Below are 21,835 nucleotides of genomic sequence, written 5' to 3'. Positions count from 1 at the left end.
TGATAATTGCGCGGTCATGCAATGCTGCACCCAAACAAAATTTACGTCCTTTTTTTCACACTAATAGAGCTTTCTTTTGGTGGTATTTGATCACCTGTGCGCTTTTTATTTTTCACACTATAAACAAAAAAAGACCAAAAAGTTTGAAGAAAAATGATATTTTTTACTTTCGGCTATAAAAAATATATAGTAAACTCAAAGTTAGTTATACATTTAGGCCAAAATGTATTCTGCTACATGTTTTTGGTAAAAAAATCCCAATAAGTGTATATTGATTGCTTTGTGTGAAAGTTATAGCGTCTACAAACTATGGTATAGATACTGCAATTTACACCATTTTTTTGCTATACAGTGCTGCGCTAGTTTAACGGACAATTGTGCGGTCATGCAATATAATACATAAATTAAATTTATGTCCTTTTTTTCACACAAATAGAGATTTCTTTTGGTGGTATTTGATTGCCTGTGCGTTTTTTATTTTTTGCGCTATAAAAAAAAAAGGCTGACAATTTTGAGAAAAAAAAACAATATTTTGGACTTTTTGCTATAAAACATGTCCAGTAAAAAAAATTAAAAAATCACATTTCGTCATAAATTTCGGCCAAAATTTATTCTGCAACATGTCTTTGCAAAAAAAAAACCCCAATACGTGTAAATTAATTGGTTTTACGTGAAAGTTATAGCGTTTACAAATGGCGGTAAAGATAGTGGGATTTTTAAATTTTTTTTATACTAATAATGGCGGCAATCAGCGACTTATGGCGGCGATCAGCGACTTATGGCGGCGATCAGCGACTTATGGCGGGACTGCGGCAGACATTCTGACACTGGGGGGAACTGACTTGGGGTCACTGACATCCACACTTGGGGTCACTGACATCACCTCGTGCGCGCCCCCTACCTGTTTTGCAAACACACGTTTTAAAACGTGGTTTTGCCCAGCCGTGCCGCCCTGCCAATGTATTTCTACAGTGGCTGGGCGGCATGTGGTTAAAGATACAAATCTACATTTTTGGAATGCATTTACAAATATATGTTAACATGACATACAGAAATGTATTTTTAAAAATATATTGTGATATTGTGAGAACTAGCATCAAATGGTAGAGCTTTTACAACACACAGCCACTCGCTTTCTTCTTTTTTAAGGGCCGTTTTAGCCCAATTTTATTTAAAGGAAAGTTCCACAAAATATGTATCCCACGCAGGGGTATCCACCATCAATCCAAATGAAACAAATATTCAGCCTCCTGGCTCTCTCAGGTATACAGCCCCTGGCTGGAAACCTGGAGGAAGAGTTTCCAGGAGCATATCACGCACCATCTTATAAAATAAATACTAAATGTATATTTTTTCTGCATATATATTGCACTTTTTTAAAGGGGAACTTAGTTTTTACTTAGTTTTATTGGAATATTTAGGCTGATGTCAAAGGGACTTTTTTTTTTTTGCTGCACTTTTGGATGTACCACATTTTTAACAGTTGCTTTCCATTTTTTGCAATACACTTGCAGCCCAAATAGTAAACATGCAGAGTTTACCGCTGTGTCTGTAATGTATTTCTCTACATTTTTGTTAGTTCTGTTATTACTTATATTGTATGTCCCTCTAGCTGGGGGAGGGGGGGGATATAATGCAGCTACAAGTCCAAAAGAAGTTTAAAAGTATTATCTACCCAAAAAATGGGTTTCGTCACACTCTACCCAGACCCCTAGTGATCAGCATAGAGGTCTACGACCATTAGAGGGAACCTAAATAATATATCTAATGTTAACACCATTAATATAAGAGAATCCATTTACACCCCCTTTCTGAAAAATACTAAAGAAGAATAACACAATATATTCTGGACATCAATTTTAATGGCCTGACTTTCTAGGATATCTGGAGATATAAGACCCCATTCACACTTAGTAATTTGGAATCACAGGCAAAATCGACTTGTTTCTGCCTGCGATTCCAAGTCATGTGGCAATCGCTGCAAAACAACATACGTCTGGGTGCCATTCATTCTAAATAGCACCCCAAACGTTGTGTGATTAAAAAATCGTGTGAAGCTTGTCTCCCAAAAAAGAAGTAGGAGTGTCTTTTGAGTGACAAATGCACATAGGGTAGCCCATTAAAATGAATAGGCTGCCCTATGTGTGACATGTTGAATCGTGTGAAAATTGCTCACAAAAAAACAGAAACGGGAACCCAAGTTGCCGTTATGCGAGGTGTGCATGGGGCCTTATGCTAGGTTCACATCTGTGCGGGTGGTGCACATGAAAAAATCTGTGCAACCGCACCACCCGCACAGAGAAATGCGGACCTGTGGGCGGGTGCCATTAGTTCTAATGGCACGCCCCCCGCACTAGAAAATGCAACCGTACTTGGAAAAAAGGTTTCCGTGCAGGCTGCGTTTTTGGAAGAAGGGCAGGGACTTCTCTGCGTGTCATGAATGGGCAATGAATGGGCTCTCATGCCCACGCAAAATTTGGCCCGCATGGCTGCATATATGTGAACCGGGGCTTAGAGTGAACCGTCTGCGGAAATCTCTAAGATTATATAGGGGCTCCACCAATACAAGATTGAGTTGCTCTTTGTAGATACAGCAGCTTGGTAACACACAGCTCATTTTTAACCCCCACGCAATCTCCCATGAAGTATAGTTCACCTAGGCATGGTGTCACACTACACTAGTTCTGTATATCCCCCTATACTTTTTAGGAAGCAGACTTGATCTGAGAAACACATCGAGAAAAGCCCCACCCTTTTACTGTCTTCTGTCCATCAACATATTCTGGAAGGAAGAAGTATTGCTCCAGGATAGCATTACTGTATATGGGTGTGTACTTTGTATAGTGTACACCATATTGGGAGTATTGTTGCTGGCCTTTTATTATTATTGTATTCTTTTATATATGTTTATAACACCTTTGGGATCTATTCACAATCACAGTGTGTATTAAATGCACATGTATTGGCATATATTTGCATGCAGTGTTGCTTTTTAAAATATGCTGAAATACTTTAAAAAAAAACCAAAACTTTACTATGCTTTATTTGTAAAGGAAACTTCAACTGACTGTTTTGATGCTTGCTTCGATGTGCGTGCATTGCACTTGCATGTGTTTTAATGCATTGCACTGAAAAGTAAGGCATGTTCTACTTATTTTTTCAGTGCAGAGTAGCACACATCAGTGCAACGCAGTGGTATGAACTGCTCCTATTGAAATACATACATTTTTAATTATGTATGCACTGGCATGTGTTGATCAATGCATAGAAGCGCACTTGGTATAAACAGACCCTTAAAGCGGAGTTCCACCCAAAAGTGAAAGCTCTGCATGTTTGCCTCATCCACACCTCCACTGCCATATTTGGCACCTTTTGGGGGGAGCGGTTTTGACAGTTCGGCCCCCTCCTTCCTCCCGCAGTGTCCTGGGAACTGTCACAGGTCCCAGAAGACTGCCAGACCAACAAGGATGTGCAGTGCGACTCGCACATGCGCAGCGGGCATCCGGCTGTGAAGCCGCAAGTTGTCAAAGCCTGCTGCCCACAGTTGAGATGCTGGCGCCATAGAGAGAAGAAGGAGAGAAGAGACGGTGCGGGTGAGAACATCGCTGGACCCTGGGACAGGTAAGTGTGCATTTAATAAAAGTCAGAAGCTACAGTTTTTGTAGCTGCAGACTTTTAATAAACACAAAAATGGCTGGAGCTCCACTTTAAAGTCCCCTATTGTGCATGGTAATGTATTGAAAATCTTAAATAGGGATGTGGATACTACATTTTAAGGATTGCAATATTTGGGTAATTATTTTGTATGTGATGAGTTTGAAGCCAGTACTGCAAGAATACAGATATAGTGACAGACTACAGATACAAAATATAAATATCTTTTCATTGAATTTAAAGATCGTTCTTGAACTTTGAAGGAATGATCAGTCTTGCGCCTTTGGTACATTCTGAGCTGCACACTGTAAATGATATGACTGTGCCGTCACATACAGAATACAGAGGGTGCTTCTCTAGCACATTGAGGTTTTAAGTTTTCATAAGAATGCCCCTCCCTTTGTCAACTGCCTACCCATCATGTACTTCTAGAAACACGATTGAACTTGTTGTTTCCTGATTTCTCAGAAGAGACTCCGGTGTGAGAGCAGGGGCCACACTAATAATGTGACAGTCCTATGGTGCCTGAACAGCACCCATTCACTGATGTCAGGAAGGTGTGCGGGAAATATGTTACATACCAGTAAACACCTGGAACATCTGGGATCCACCCGAACATTGATACGGTTCTAGTGTTCTCTATAGTTTTACTCTACTTTGTCTGTTGTTGATAATTAAGGATCAATTTAGCATCCTGAGCACGTCAGACTGTACCTGTGGAATTGGACCAAAAAAGGCTCAGTTGAAACCTGGAGGACCCTGGTTATCATTGTGTTGGACTGTCATTCCTGCAACAGATTGGCACCAACCTTGTACCAGAGACCGTCAGCTGGCAAAGAGTTGTGGGGGAGCTGAGTGGTCCTATTGGATGGAATGACCTACACTTTACAAGTCTGCTTCTACATTATACAATTTTAAGGTAAGCTTTCTTTCTTGGTTGCATTGCATGCATTGGCAGCACAGGGGTGCAGGTTTGTACGGGTGACTGATGACCCTTCTGTAGTTATCTGCAGGTCTCCATTGTTGGGTGGACCTGTTGGGTCCCTCCCATAGCTCTGCTCTCACAGGTTATGTACACTCTCACAGTGATGATGTCACTGATAGTTTTACAAGTTAACAACTGGGTTTTCAAAGGCATTTGGTACAAACTAAATGAATGTATATTCTTTGGGGCTATTAAGGTGTATATTTCAATTAAAGTTTTTCTGCCTAGAGTTCAGCTTTAAGTGCAGTCAGTTTTCCCAATGGTGGCTGTAGAAGGAATTATTTTATGATTTATATAGCACCAACAATGTACTTAGCACTTTACATATATATTGTACATTGACATAAGTCCCTACCCTCGAGGAGCATACAATCTAAGGTACCTAACTCACATTCATACACACATACTAGGGTCAATTTAGACAGAAGTCAGTTATCCTAACAACATGTCTTTGGTGTGTGGGAGGAAACTGGAGTACCTGGAGGAAACCCACGCAGGCGCAGGGAGAACATGCAAACTCCAGACAGGTTGTGTCATGGCTGGGATTTAAACCAATGACCCTAGTGCTGCCAGGTGGAAGTGCTAACCACTTAGCCACTGTGTTGCCATAACATATGCCTTCATATTATCAATAGATTACTGGCCAATCAGATATACACTATACTACCAAAAGTATTGGGATGCCTGCCTTTACACGCACATGAACTTTAATAGCATCCCAGTTTTAGTCCGTAGGGTTCAATATTGAGTTGGCCCACCCGTTGCAGCTATAACAGCTTCAACTCTTCTGGGAAGGCTGTCCACAAGGTTTAGGAGTGTGTATTTTTGATCATTCATAACTCTGGTCATATTATCAAATTCTGTGAAGAATTCTTCAATCATTATTGTTTTGTGTATGGCCACCATAGGGTTCAACATATTCAGTCATGGCCAAAAATATTGGCACCCCTGCATTTCTGTCAGATAATGGACCACTTTGCTCAGAAAATAGTTTCAATTACAGATTTTTAGGCATTCTCATGATTATTCCTTTTGTTTGCATTGGTATTACACAAAAAAGTGGAGAAAAAAAAAGCCAAATCTAATACATCCCATGTAAAACTCCAAAAAAAGACTGGACAAATTTATTGGAACCTTCTCAAAATTGCACAAAATAATTGCATTCCAAGTTTGTGATGCTCCTGTAATTTGTAATTAAACTCACCTGTATCGATTAGCAGATCTTAATGTTCCTGTGTCCACTGTGCGCAACATTGTCAAGAAGTTTACAGCCCATGGCACTGTAGCTGGTCTCCCTGGACATGGATGAAAAAGAAAAACTTGATCAAAGATTGCAAAAAGCAATAGTGTAAATAGAATATCATATAACTAATACAAATACTCAACCCTCCCTCCATGTTTTTCCCCCTCTTGTCTGTAGTGCTGCGTTCTATTCAAAACATATGCCCACAAGCGCAGTGAATCCGACATTATCCCGCTCTGATCTGCTGTTTGGGTGACATAGACCAGGTCCCGTGCCGCCATCTTGGTCCTCTTCCAGATGCAGGCAGCCAGCTACCGATGACATACCAGGCCCACCCGCCTGCCCGCTCTGTTTGCCCGATCCTGCAGCCTCCTGGGAGATGCAGAACTGGGAACACGTCATTCTGGCCTAGGCTGGTATGGTGGAAAGGGCAGGGCCAAAGAAAACTATGTAACAAAAACAGCAATTCTGCTTGGAGGGGGAACAGAACTAACAGTATGGAACTAGTTCCATTCCATGTCTCCATGCGGTTTTCCAAATATCTGCTCTGCTTGTCTGCAATGTTGCAGGTGTGCTGCGTGAAACAGTTCTGTCAGATTCCAATACATCATTCCTACATGAATCGGTGACACGCTCTGGCATTTGTAGCACTACTGAGGGACAGACACCTACAGAGTATCTACAACACTCTTTCCTGGCAGCATACATGTGGTAGTACGCTGCCATGGACTGGCACCAGGAAAGGAAAATTATGGTAAGTATTGGATACAATTTTCTGTCGTCCTGGTGCCAACATGGCAGCATACTACCACATACTGTATATGCTGCTATGCTGCTATGGATTGGCACCAGGAAAATTTTTCTTTCTTGGTGCCAACCCATTGCAGCATATACAGTATGTGGTAGTATTTGATACAATTTTTTGTTTTGGAGCCTGTTTATGAAAGTAAGGTAAGCCAGGAAAGTGACTTAACTCTACTGTGCAGTGGTTTATGTATCTGTGGTGAGGAGTGGAGATGCTGGTCTTTGCTCCCCATCACAGTGCAACAAGAAGCTTCCAGTGATTCCAATACAAATGGCCAGTTTAATAAGATGCAATCAAAGCACCAGACCGGCCATTTGTGTAAATGATTTCTCTCCTCACTTCTTCATCTTAGAGGTGGCAATCACAGAGAGATAAGAGAGAAAGGGCTCAGTTTGAACTTCGGCAAGTTGTCTTCATCACATCTAGATGCCTAAATGCATTGAGTTTCTGCCATGTGGTTAGCTATTTGTGTTACCAAGCAATTAAAACTAAAAAAAGTGACATATACATATATACACATTCAGCCCTGGTTCACACTGATGCAGTGCAGAATTTGCAGTGTTTTCTGTGCGAATTCCGCACTGCATCAGAATCACACCCTGTTCATGTGAACCGCTGCGGGTGTATATGTTAAAGCAGAGCTCCACCCAAAAGGGGAAGTTCTGCTTTAAGGGCTGCTCCCCATTAAGGATTGGCACCTTTGGGGAGCAGGGGGGTGCGGGTACCCGAATTTGACAGGTACCCACTCCCACTTCCGGTCCGATTGCCGCGGCAATCGGAAACGGAAGGTGTCCTCCCTCCCTGTAGTCTTTTGGGACACGTGACAGGTCCCAGAAGACTACAGGACCATTCATGAAGCACAGCGCTACTTGCGCATGCGCAGTGGGTACCGGGCTGTGAAGCCACAAGCTATCACAGCCGGGAGCCCACACTGAAGATGCTGAACTCCTGGAACACAGGACGGCTGGTGAAACGGGCTGCAGGGGAGACACCGCGGGACCAAGGGACAAGTATGTAGTTGTTTTTTAAAAGTCAGCAGCTACAGTTTTTGTAGCTGCTGACTTTTATCTTTTGATATGTCGAGTGGAACTCCACTTTAACAACACCCCGAAAGCGGTCCGTAAAACATGGTGCGATATGCAGAATCGGAAAGCATAGGTGTGACTGCCCATTTGATCGGATTCTAGTGCGGACCCAAAAAAGGGTCCTGCTTCTTTTTGGTGCGGTGCAATTAGAGCCATACGGAATGGATGGCTCCAATCGCACTGCACACAAATCATATGTGATTTGCACAGGAATGCGGTGCGGTTCCTGCGCGAATTACATGCTATATACCGCACCGCATATATGTGAACCCAGGCTCACACAGGGTACCACCCTCATTGTCGCCATGCTCCCTTTTGGAAAAGAACCATTCATTAATAATTGTGCTTTTATTTACATCACAATATTTCTGCTACCCGTGTACTAGAGTATACAGTGTGTATTCATATCGTAATAAACGTTTGAATATGCAGAGATGTCTTGCTATAAATAAAAATACAATGAATCATGAAGGCCCCTCTCCAATACGTCTTTTATAACCTACATTTTATTGTTTAACTGTTAATTTCCCACGTCTAGTTTTTTACTTTGCATTGAGAAATATTTCTGCCCACAATCCTTGGTACAAATCTCCCTTGTACTACACATTGTGGCCATTCACTGTGTATTTCATTCACTTCTCAGTCAGAGAGAAGTACAAATGTTAATAAACAGGCTCTCCTCCGGGGGCTCCATACAAAGTGAATAAAGAGTGGGCAGAGCACACTTTAATAAAGGTACACCTTTCCCCTGATTGAGGCAGCAGAGCAGTGGCTGGAGGCACAATCAGAAGTGTGTGAGTTCAGCCAGTAATGTTTTGTTAGCGGGTGTGTCAGGCAGGCTTCATTGTATAGCCGGATATCTCCCCTGCAGCAGAGACAGGTTGCAGTCAGTTTCTGCAGCTGCACACATCACATTCCTGCTGCTTGCTAGGCTCATTGGGCTTGCTCACACACAGGTACAGTAATCTGGATTTTTACAAGTGCATGTTACCATTGAAAGCCAGGGTATAGTGCTGCATTGCAGGACCAGGGAAGGCGGTGTCTTAGGTTTTGTTTCAGTGCAGATCTACAAAATAATAGCTGCTACAAGGCACTGCTGGTAGATCTATAGCAATGTGTATACTGAGGGATAAGTAGGCATTGTACAAGAGTACTTCATAATGCTCAATAATTGTCATATAACATGAATTGTATCCTTGCAGCATGGTACCATGCTCTTTATATGGATACAGGTTATGCCTGATGTACTATTCCTTCTTCACACTTGTACTATTAAAGATTTCAGAGAACTAATACAGAAACTGGGGTACTATTGGGTCCCACGTATAGACTTCCAGAATAATGACTTTCCATCTAGTAGGTCCATTGAGTCCTCATGCACACTGGACATTTTTACAGCTGCTGTTTTTGACTTTTTTTTTCTACAGCCAGTAAACTCCCCAGCATGTTATCCTATGTGATCATGCACACATAGACTGTAATCCAATGTTTTTTTGGCTGGAGAAAAAACCCAGGACTAGTGGTTATCTAGAGGAATTTTTTAGCTGTGAAAATGCTCTAATGCTGAAAAACGCAGTAAACTGCGGCAAACCGATGTTTTTGGACATTTTTTGACTATTTAAAAAAAAAAAATATATATATATATATATATGCAAACGTGGCAAAAGTCACATTTTTAATGTGACCTTACACAGCTAACATTACCAGTGCTATTAAAATGCCCAGTGTGTATGGAGCCTGACTCTGTGTAATTTATTTATTATAGGTACTGATATATAGCGCCATCAATCTTCACATATATATTGTGCAGTCACATCCGTCCCTAACCCTCAAGGGGCGTACAATCTAAGGTCTCTAACTTATATTCATACATACACATACTAGGGACAATTTAGACAGGAGCCAGTCCACCTACTAGCATGTCTTTGGAGTGTGGGAGGAAACCCGCACAGGGAGAACATGCAAACTCCAGGGGGTGTGGGCATTGGGGTTGCTTCTCCTGGTAGAGTGTACACATCTCCACCATTAAATAGTTGGAACGTTATTCATTTCTCCTCTGACGGTTTGGCTCCATGCACGCTAGTGGGTTTTTTTTTAAAGTGTTCCTAAACCCACAACAGTAAAATCAGTCTGTATATGCAGTAAAGCATGCTTGTTATACTCCCTGTGGAATCTAAGGGGTTAATCCTCTGCATTGTGCAAAAAATGCTGTTTGATCCTGACTTCTCTGATCCTCCCCTTCTTCCAGTGCCCCCCTCTTATCTCTTGATAAGACATATCATGTGGATTCACTCTGCACATGCTCAGTTTGGTGTGTATTGCTACAGTTTTTTTTTGTTTTTTTCTTGGGAGAGTGCATGTGCTCAGCGACTGTCCAGGCAGAGGTCAGGGGTTCTACATCCTCCTAGAGCAGAAAGAAAACTCCACCTATAAGCTTCAACCAGCACTCGGCTGGACGCTGACATAAGCCACAAGACTGCTCTAACTGCTGATTAGAAAAGGTATTTAGCAGTTTATATTTACTAAAATCATTATTATACAGGATTTATATAGTGCCAACAGTTTGTGCAGCGCTTTACAAAATGAAGGTAGACATTACAGTTACAAGACAATTTGGTACAAGAGGAATCAGAGGGCCCTGCTCATTAGGGCTTACAATCTAGGAGGAAGGGTTGAGTGATACAAAAGATAATAGCTGTGGGGGATGAGCTGATGGAGGAAAAAAAAGGCAGTTTACTAGTTAGAAGCAGGATAGGCTTCTTTAAAGAGGTTTTTCAGGGATTGTCTAAAGGTGGATAGATTAGGAGATAGTCGGACAGATTGGGGTAGGGAGTTCCATAGGATTGGAGAAGCTCAGGAGAAGTCCTGGAGGCGAGCACGGGAGGAAGTGACACGGGAACTAGAGAGCAGAAGGTCTTGGGAGGATCGAAGAGAGCGGTTTGGTTGATATTTTGAGACCAGGTTGGTGATGTAGCTGGGGGCAGAGTTGTGGGTGGCTTTGTAAGTTGTTAGTATTTTGCATTTTATTCGTTAGGTGAGTGGAAGCCAGTGGAGGGATTGGCAGAGAGGGGTAGTAGACACTGAACGGTTGGTAAGGTGGATGAGCCTGGCAGCAGTATTCATTCTAAAATAATATAATTGCATTTCCATGTTGTGTGTACTGTGGCAGACCAGATATATTGAATGCAGGTCCTGGGTTTAGTAACACTTTACGCTCAAAAAACACTGGTAGTAGCATGTAGGCGCTTTAGTGTTTCATTAGCATTTTCACAGTACATGTAGAAAAAGAAACCGCTAGGGAAAAGCTGTTGGCATTTTTAGGAGCATTTAGCATTTTCTTTCTGCTAGAAAAACGCTCCAAAAAAACTCTCCTAAAACAATAATTTTTTTTTTCTGCTCCTAGAAGCTGAAGCTCAAAAAACACTAATAGCCTAAAATAGTGTGCATGGACACAAAGGATAACACTATTTCGCTTCTAGGAGCAGAAAAAAATGCTAGTGTGAATGGAGACTTTCAGTTCTCTAAGAGCTAAACCTAACTTAGTGTATGTAAACCCTTAACAAAGAGTATCTCTTATTTGGTCAGTTAAATATACCATTAAAATAATTGTAATTTTATCTGTATGACAAGTGTAGAAATAATAGCTGAAACTTGTGAGCTGATAACTTCCTATACTCTCTGCCTCTGGACTGTTCCCTGCTATCATCATGGACTTCAAAATGCCTCCCCCGGTTATGGAAAATGCAGCGTCATGTTGTCCTAAGGCAGGCCAGACCTTAGTGGTTCTAAAGTCTCATGTTTTTTTTAACTTAATACATTCTAAGCATGAAGGTAAAAAACCTTCTGTGTGTGGTAGCCCCCTCTAACACTTACCTGAGCCCCCTCTTGATCCAGTGATGTCCACGAGAGCCTTGGTTCTCCAGGGATTCCCACTCCTCATTGGCTTAAGCAGCAGCGGGAGCCATTGGCTCCTGTTGCTGTGATCACAGCCAGTGAGCCAATAAGGAGAGGGGAGGGGGCTGGGCCAAGACACGGATCCATGTGTGAATGAAAACACAGGCCTGCAGCTCAGGAGCGCACTGGCTTGGGTGCCCCCATAGCAAGCTGTTTGCTATGGGAGCACCCAACAGGAGGGAGGGGCCAGGAGCACCGGTGGGGGACCTGAGAAGAGGATCTGGGCTGCTCTATGCAAAACCAATACACAGAGCAGGTAAGTATGACATATTTGATATTTTTAAGAAGAGAAAAAAGACTTTTTAGTATCACTTAAGGCAATTTTCTTTCCTTCAACCACAGTAAGTGTTGAAGGGGGAATCGCTCCCACTGTGCTATTCTATTCTGACAGCAGAAGGTTACCAAGCGTCAGACAACAATGATCACTGCTGGTGGCTATAGCTGCCAGCAGTGATCAAACAAAAATAAACTGACAGGCTGCTTGTACTGCAGTTGATGGGTGACTTCAGTAGAACTAGCCTAGCCATAGATGCTAAACTGGCTAAATTTTGGTCTGTTTATGGCCTGCTTAGCACACTCCCTGTCCTGGGGTGACAAGGCTGCTCAGTACGGTTGTCACCCTAGGATAGAAAGTGTGAAGGGAAAAAAATGTTTGAAAAATAAATGTATTTATTTTTTTTTTGTGGTGGGTTTTTTTTGTCACTTTTATTTAAACATTCCTTGTGATGGCAATAGGCAAAGGTACTATTTATAGATGGATCTGGAGCCATTAAGACCCCAAATCCCTCCTCTGCCATTAAAAGCATTCAATCACACCAAGATCGGTGTGATTGAATGCTTTTATATTTTTAAAAATGGCACTGATTGTGTCTGAGTAAACTGGAAGTGATGGCAGGGTTACTATTTAACGGAGCCGAACAAAGCCGATACGCCAGCTGGTCGAACAGAACTCCTGGTGGGACGGGAGATCCCATGAAAGCAGCAGAATGCGGCAGAGGGGAGGATGTCCTGTCCTGCTCCGCCCTGCCCAACTACCGCTGCTTGTTATAGCAATCGAGTGTCTATCCAATTGCTATTACAAGAAAGCCAACCATTGACTGTGAATGCCAGGATGATGCATGAAGCTGCAGGCCTCATCTCGGTACAACCACTTGAAGACACGTGACTTACCAGGTACGTGATTGGTCAGCAAGTGGTTAAAATGTTACAAGCTGTTCTTTGTTTGGGTCACTGACCATTACGGATATCATGTTAACTTTTTCTCTTTTGTGTTTGAGAGTATTTGTGTAGACTTTCCACTGCTTGATAAGAACTGTTGCAGTTGTTATATTAGGTTAGGTTGTACACACTTTCCACCATTATCTAGGAGTAATGTTTTTATAGTTAATCATAAACATTTATATGAAGTGTTGTGCATTTTTTTTTTTGTATAAAAGGTTACATTTAAAAACAAAAACACCAGGCTGACCCTTTCCGGTAGCTATAAGACGCTCTCCTCCTGATCACCGATGTGTTTTCTGATTACACGCTGAGATCTGAGATTAGTCAACTAACTGAAATGTCAGACAGATGTAATCAGGGAGTCAAAGGGATGATCAAGAGAGTTTCTTTCTGTCTACTGGATTGGGTCATGTCAGAAGGTTTGAAATGTATATAGCAAAAAGGTGTACCACACCACAGGCAAATGTGTCCGCTAACAGTAATTTTTGATACATTGTACTAGTATAATTGTGTTAGAAGTAAGGGTTTTGGGGAAAAAAAAAAATTCACTTATTGGATGTAGCATCGGTCTCCTGCCATGCTTACGGCTCCATTCACACCTGAGCATAGTGTTTGAGTGTTTTTTTTTTTTTGTTTGTTTTTTTTTTGGGGGGGGGCGTTTTCATTGCATTTTCTTATGCGTGTTCTTGTACAGTGTTTTTAAAGTGTTTTTTTGAGCTTTGGCATTTTATTAGCCAATAGAGAGAAATATTCATCATTTCTTGCTAGGCTTTCCAGATTTTTTACCATCAGCTTTTATTTAATTCTTTTTTTTTTTTTTGTTAGGGTTAGTGTTTTGAGGTTAGTTGGGGTTAGGTGTTGGGGTTAATATTTTTTTTATTTTGACCTCTAATTATTTGTTAGGGTATTTTATTTAAATGTATTTATTTTCATTTGGAGGGGGGGTTAAGGTTAGAGGCTAATTATTTATTATATTTTTTAATTTCTGATTATTTTTTATATTTTTATTAACATGTATTTTATATATTGCATAATATTTTATATATTAACATTTATTATTTTTTCTTCCTATTATTATTTTCTTTAACTTTTTTTCTTTTCAGTAGAAAAGCGCTCAGACGCACAACTCATGTGTTTCAATGCATGCAAAAAACACTTTAAAAATGCACCAATCTGCCCAGGCATTTGAGTGTAGGTGACTTGGAGAGGAGATGTCAATTATCTCCATAGAGAATAATTGATTTTTTTTTTTCTCCTTGAGCATTTTGGAGCTTTGAGCTTCACACTACAAAATGCTCATGATTGAATGGGGCCTGAAGGGGGCAGGGTGGGCAACCAGCTGCTGGTCAGGCATCTGGGTGCATCCCAACATTTTACACCCCGGTCACATCGGGTGCGACTTGGCATGCGATTTGCATTCCATGTGACTTGCAAATTGTATGCCAAGTCGCACCCTATTGTCTATTAGAACGGTCATATCGGTACGGTTCCAACTTGGTCGAGGTGGCACCGATTTCTAAAGTAGTGCATGCACGACTTTTGGTGCGATTTGCATAGACATCTGTGTCAGATGTCTTGCAAATCGGCAAGTCAGCCGATTTTGTTTAAATCGTGCAACTTCACTGTAAGTCGCACGATTTCAAAATTGGCTTTGGGATGTGACCGGGGCGTAAGGGCCGGTTCATACCATGCCCATTGTGGGTTCCTGTGTGACTCAAACGCATGTAAAATGCATTACATTTGCAATCTGCAGCAAGTGTCAATTAAAAAGTAATCGGCTCTTCAAACACAGGTCACAAATGCAGAGTGTTTGGCCGCACCGGATCGCACGGTAACATGATCCGGTTGCAGTGCATTTTAAAAAGTAGTGCATGCACTATTTTTGGTACTGTGCAGTCTTAACCTATTCAAAATGAAAGGGCTTGAAATCGCACTGCACAGGACCACATGTGCGTTCCTGTTCAATTCAGCTGCAGGCATGGTGTGAACCACCTCTTAAGTTGGGATCCCCCCCCCCCCCCAGAGTCTAGACCAGCTCAGTGACTTCAGCTGACAGTGGACTTTAGCCCACTGTTGGCTGAGTCTGAGTCACATGAGTGCAGAACGAAGAGCCTTGGTCCTACTTCTCCTTTAAAGTGGAATTATCATCAAAAATTGAAGGTTTGCTACACATACAGCCCCCACCTCCAAATACATATGGTTTTAGGGAGCTATGCAGAAACATTTTACCTAAAGAAAAACACTTACCTGGGTCCTGGCTCCCACGCTTCTGAGAGGCGCAGGTGACATCACCTTACCTCACCACACCTTCTCAAGAAAGCTGAGTGCTCAAAATCTCTGAGAATGGACTCCCACCTATTGCAATAATGCTTTCCCACAGGATTTTGTGCATCCAGCTGTCTCATGAGGCATGATATCACCTGAGCCAGGCTGAAGTAGGTCATCCCTTTTTTTTTTTTTTTTTTGTCAAACTTGATTTTTTATGGCTTTTTATATCACTTGTATTTAGGGAGGGGGGGCTGTAAGTGTGCAGACTTTATATTTTTGAAGGAAAATCTGCTTTAATGGCTGGTTCAGACTACAATTCTTGTGTTCTTGCATGCTCATTTTTGATGCGTTCCAGTGCGTTTTCTAAGCATTTTTAGATATACAAAAAAATGCAGCATGTTCTACCTACTTGCTAGCTGGCCCATGCAGATATATTGCAGGCCAGCAGCTCTTTTGCGCCAGATCACATACATGATATGGAATTTCTGGGTAGGGGGTGCGTGCCTCCTTGGCTGTGCTATTATTCTTTAAGACACAAGATGATCAGCAGGTCCCAGCCAATGATTTATGGCCAGGACCTGCTGATTGACTAAGCAAACGACAGAACAGAGCTCTGTGTTGACAAACAACACAGAGGTCAGTACAGACACCAGTAATATGCCATTTCTTTTTGTTCTTATTTTACCTGCAATACAGGGAGTAAAAGAGGCACATTGCTTAGTAAAAGCAGTGCACATTACACTTCTTAGGCACACAGTTAACCATTTGATTGTTTCTAGATGTTAACCCCTTCCCAGCCAGTGTTGTTAATCTAGTGACAGTGAATATTAATAACACTGATCATTGTATTACTGTCACTGGTGATGTCAGTGGCAGTTAGTTCCCACAAAGTGTCAGATTGCCCGCCACACTATCACAGTCCCAGTATAAGTCACTAATCACTGCCATCACTAGTTAAAATAAATAACAATACCAGTATACATACCATAGTTTGTAGACACTATAACTTTCACACAAATCAAATACACACTTATTGGGATTTTTTTTTTTTTTACCAAAGACGTAGCAAAATGCATTCTGGCCTAAATTTTAAGATTTATTTTTTAGATTTTTTTTTTTTTTTTTTAATTGGATATAGTTTTATACCAGAAAGTAAAAATATTGAAGGTTTTTTATCAATTTTTGTTTTCTATATTTTTTTTCATTTATATAATAATTAAAAAAACCCAGTGATGATTAAATACCCCCAATAATCGGCAATTGTATTTACTCCATGATCTGCTGTGTCAATGAACACAGCTCACGTGGTAAAAGGCTGCTGGGATTGGCCTTTTATCTCATCACGTGACCAGCTGTGTCCGTAGGACCCAGCGATCGCTGAGGGTGCGTTCTGGGAGGACATCATATGATGCCCTCCCAGAACTGGTTAAGCGCTCTGTGGCCTAGGCATGAAGGGGGTAAAAGTGTCCGGTACACAAGTGATTAAAATCTAGTAATACACTGTCTCACCCTGGTCTGCACATGCTCAGTTGCTCTCTATTTTATGGCACTGCCGAAAACATAGAGGCTGATCTGCTGACAGCCTAAAGATTTATTACTGCTCAGGAAACTGGCCACATTAGAAGAGCCATGTGTGGATGCAGTGGTCTTCATGCAGTAGTCCCCTACTGCTGAGTTAAGCTGGCCATACATGGATCAAAACTCTACCTGTTCAGCAGGGCCCAACTGAATTTCAATCTTTGTGTGGCCACTGCAGTTGACCAGGTCTACCAATCAACTGCTCTATTGGATAAAATCCAATCAATCAGAGTTGCAGACGATAGGCTGCAGTGCTGATCTGTGTATTCTGACAGCGGAAGAGTCTCCCTGCACTTAGAATACAAATGGTGCAATGGGGGGGGGGGGTGCCTCCGTCCACTTTGAATGTGTGGATGGGGAAACAGTTCAGTGATTTCCATTCAGCCTGCTAGCTAAACGGGAAAAAAATGGAATCGTTTATGGCCAGCTTTAAAGCAAGAGCTAATCAGCAGGGAATGGCCTTGCAGTACTAGGGTCGTTGGTTCGAATCCCAGCCGCGGCATCACCTGCCTGGAGTTTGCATGTTCTCCCTGTGCCTGTGTGGGTTTCCTCTGGGTAATCCGTTTCCTCCCACAAACCAAAGACATGCTGGTAGGTTAATTGGATCCTGTCTAAATTGGTCCTAGTATGTATGCATGTGAGTTGGGGACCTTAGATTGTACGCCCCTTGAGGGTTAGGGACTGATGTAAATGTACAATATATATGTAAAGCGCTGCGTAAATTGACGGCGCTATGTAAGTACCAGTAGTAGTAATAATCAGCAGGGAACATGAGCATTGCCGCATGGACTAATATAGTTAATGTGACTAGAGTGTGTCGGTTATCTTTAGTGAGACTATTTTTTTGCCATACAGGGAGCAAGGATCCTTCTCTGCAACTTGTTGGCTGTCCTATCCAAGAAGAAGCAAGGCAAGGACTTGTATAGTTTGATACCAACACCTGACCAATCACAAACCCCCTTACAAGTAAATGCAAGACCCTTTACTCCCTCTTCCCACAATCCAGAGGGCTCCAAAAATCCTCAGGACTCTTGGACCTGCTCAGATAAACGTTCCACTATTTTCTGTCCACAGTTGCTCAGAGAAACAATGACTGATTGAACAGCAATCACTGGGCACACTAACCGCCACCAGATGTGTGGTCCTCCCTTATTGCTCCAGCACAGCTTCATCCTAATGTGGCAATAAACCCAAAAGCAAACATTTATTAGATTAGTTTACCAATTCTTAGATGTGGTGGCTGCATGATTTTTTTTCTTTTTTAGGGTTTTTCTTTTTTTTTTTTTCACATGGTAGCCAGTAAATCTGTTATTTAACAGAACAAGCTGTTCTGAGACAAATCATTTAACACCGACAGAGGCACTTACACCGATCAGCTTTTAGTCATTTATTATTATACAGTATTTATAAAGCGCCAGTAGTTTGCTCAGCGCTGTGTAAATCCTTTATCCCAAAAGAGAAAAGAAACGTTGCTATAACTGCTTAAAAAGTGTTATCTGGAGTTTGGCTTAAGTAGTGTATCTAAGTAAGCTAGAACTTCTTATTCTCCCCTCCAGACTGACAATGCTGTTGTCCAAAGGTGTCTCAGTTGCTCCTTTATCCAAAGTCGGGGGGGGGGACGGGACTACAGGAGGTGTGTTACTGGCCAGATCACAAGGTGGAAACAAAGGTAAAAAAGCCTAAAAACCCTAATACAGCTACCACATCTAATGATTGATTAGGTGCAATATATTACATTTTTGGGTCTTATATCTCTTTAAAGTTGTACATTACTGTTTGGTCATTGGGTTGATACAGCTACATAACAAACTGAGAGTTCATTTGAGCTTTCATATAGTAAGGTGAGTTTTCTGCACAGTAGTAAATCCTGCTAGCATTATGTCCATAGCTATTCACTACATCTGTGTTTCTCAACCTATTTCCAGCCAACACACCTTTTAGACGTATGCACAATCCTGAGGCATCCCATTTAAAAATGTAAAAAAACGAAACTTCTAGTTTTCCACTTTGCAGGCTCTACACATGTAGGACTCCCAACACAGGAGGTGATTTATTCTTACAAATCTAATGCACATTTGCACACTAGTACTGATTAGGATCCCAGCATTTCTTCTCTCTCATTTTCTTTCCCCCAAGTAGCTAATGTGGCCCCGGGGAAGGGGGCCAAACAAGGATGCTATGCAGGTGTCATCGACCATTGATATCAGGGGTTGTTAGGGCATAGGCAGCTGGCCCACACAGTGCTCAAGGTTGTACAATTAAAATCTGGGGCTTTATGTAACAAAAGGCAGGCTTCATCCACCTGCTGGTTGGATGACAATTTTTGGGTAATTTTAGGCATTTTGCTAAGGCACCCCTGAAAAACCCTGAAGACACCCCAGGGTGCTTGGGTACCCTGGTTGAAAAAGGCTGCACTAAATTACTGTGTTCAACAATAATGACATGTAAGGTCATTTTGAAATGGCTCTGTACTTAAACTGAGTCTTAAGACTTTTAGGTTTTAATAACTGAGTAAGAGGAAGTTAAACACTGACACAACAATCCACATTGTAAAAGATGTCTCAAGATGTGTTTCAAAAATATATTCCTTTGGCATACCCTGTTTTAAGCAACCAGAAGCTTAAAGAAGAAGAGGGATTAACATTAACCACTTGCCCTGCAGAGGATTTCCCCCTCCCCTTCCTGACAAGGCCTTTTTTTGCTATATGGCGCTGCGTTACTTTAACTGACAATTGCACGCTCATGCAACGCTGCACTGAAATGAAATTTATAACCTTTTTTCCCCCACAAATAGTGCAAAAAATGTAAAAAATGCACAGGCGATCAAATACCCCCGAAAGAAAGCTCTGTTTAAAAAGGAAAAAAAGAGGAGGACAGGGAGGAGAACGATTTTGTTTACAAACCATTTCCCCCCCCCCCCCCCCCCCCGTCGGAAATGCTTGGAAATCACCGGGCACCAGTGAGTAATCATTGGCCAGGAGTGGGTGATTGACAGCAACCCCCCCACCTGGAAATGCAAAATCACATGTGCATATATCTGCAATAGGGCGGTTGGGAAGCGGTTAAAGCTGAGCTCCAGGTAAACAACTAAATACACAGATGAAATTCATAAAAGTAAAGTGTAACTTCACTCTTTAAATCAACATAAACTATTTTGAATCCTTATGCTGCTAGCATTAGTAAATAGATAGGAACGTATATCATATTTACTTCTAAACATTTTTTTTTTTTTACCTGTCTTCAGTTACTTCCTGGTTTCTTGTCTTGGCACATGATGTCATACATGCCAGGAGTCTTCTGGAGGGGAGGAGGTGTTTTCTTAGCTAAGCACACCCTCCTGCTTGTATGCCTGAGCAAAGGCCAGTTGGATTCCAGGAAATTAATGCAACATGAATCATCTGCCTTAACTCAAGATGGCCACTGACAGAAATGCAAGGGGGGTGTTTTTCAAAGTGATTTTTCAGTATGAATGGATGGGAGAGTTTGCTTTTGAATATTAAAATGAATTGTATAGCATTTATGCTTTGTTGTGCTCAGGTGCAGTATAGTTTCATTTTAATGTCTGACTCTGATGTCTGTGTGACTGTCATCACGATCCCACAGCCTGCTTTTCTAGTGCCTTCTGATCTGTGGTGGTGTGTTGTGTGGGATCGGTGTGTTCTCTGTGTGGGATCGGTGTGTTCTCTGTGTGGGATCGGTGTGTTCTCTGTGTGGGCTGGGCTGGGCTGCCAGCTGTCAGTGTTTTAGAAAAATAAATTAATAACTTAGTCTAGTAGCTTGGCATTGACTTGATCCAAATGACATCCTGCAGATCGCAGAAAACTTTACTCAAAAACCTGTGCAGATCTTCACAGATGAACATCAGATAGGTAAAAAAATTGTGTCTAGCTCCAGCAGAATACAGCACATATATTGAACAGAGACTAAAGCATGAAGAACAAGGGTGGGACTAAACTACTTTGAGGATCCCCTACCTATAGAGTGAAGGAGGGACAAAATTATTTAAAAAGGTACTGCTTCCCCTTGCACAGCCATTCACTGGGAACATCAGTGAGCTGCAGTTTCTCCTCCCCCAGCTGGGAATGTGATCACTAATACAAATGTGAAAAGGGGTATTTATAAAGGTTTTTGTTTTTTTTTGTTTTTTTTCATTTATACACAAATGTTTGGTCTTTCATTTATATTATAAACTGTATGGGTTGTTTTTTTACAAGGTTAGGATTTACAATCACTTTTAAGCTATCTCACCACAACTGGATCATTTATAGAGATCACACTTTCAGTGTGTAGATTGCTGAAGCAGAACAGATTCAGTCACATAAATACTCCAATGCTGAGTAGAGACCAGTCCATCATAAAAGAGGCCAATGTGTTTGCAGTTTACCACTTTATGACCTGTTGTGAGGTTTAGTTGCTTTTGTCTGTTCTATTATGATTGTAACAGAAGTGTGTGGTTTCTGGAAATTTAAATAACTATGAAGTTCTTAATGTGGAAATTCTGTTAGGAACAAAATCTGTATCTCAGAGCCTAGCCCTCTTCATAAAATGTAAACTAGGATTACAGATTTGAGATGCAGACACCATAGACCAGTGGTGGGCAACCTTTTTTTTCAACTGAGCCAAATCTCGCCAAAACCATGATTGAAATTTATTTTGAGAGCCACATTTTTAAAACTGAAAATACATCTCCCATATAGTAATTCATCCCCCGTATAGTAATTCATCCCCCGTATAGTAATTCATCCCCCGTATAGTAATTCATCCCCCGTATAGTAATTCATCCCCCGTATAGTAATTCATCCCCCGTATAGTATTTCATCCCCCGTATAGTATTTCATCCCCCGTATAGTATTTCATCCCTCGTATAGTATTTCATCCCTCATATAGTATTTCATCCCCCACAGTACTATTCCCCCCCCCTTCTAGTAAGCCAAGTCCCCCGTGTCAATTCACTTACCTTTGCTCCGCGCGTTCCTCTCGCTGTCTTCCCGCGCCGTTCGGGTCTTCAGGGCGGACTGTGAGAGGAGCCTAGCTCCCCTCCC

At 41.6% G+C, this 21,835-nt stretch overlaps 1 protein-coding gene across 4 annotated transcripts in view; it reads left to right on the top strand.

The window, feature by feature from the left end:
* Positions 1 to 4,135: 4,135 nt before the first annotated feature.
* Positions 4,136 to 21,835, top strand: part of PLD1 (phospholipase D1) — a 247,731-nt gene continuing 230,031 nt past the window's right edge. For 2 of the 4 annotated variants that reach the window (XM_089675518.1, XM_089675516.1), the window contains exon 1: positions 4,136 to 4,573. The gene's annotated coding sequence lies outside the window, so the exon portion shown is untranslated. Of the gene's footprint in view, positions 4,574 to 8,596; positions 8,729 to 21,835 lie in introns of those variants that run through there. The other 2 variants (XM_089675517.1, XM_089675515.1) reach the window with 1 other exon arrangement.

Source organism: Staurois parvus, unplaced genomic scaffold, assembly GCF_062004578.1.
Source record: "Staurois parvus isolate SC_StPar_1 unplaced genomic scaffold, SC_StPar_1.0 ptg000155l, whole genome shotgun sequence".
Lineage (NCBI taxonomy): Eukaryota > Metazoa > Chordata > Amphibia > Anura > Ranidae > Staurois > Staurois parvus.
Note: the sequence above shows the minus strand (reverse complement) of the source record. Positions and strands in the feature narration are given on the sequence as shown.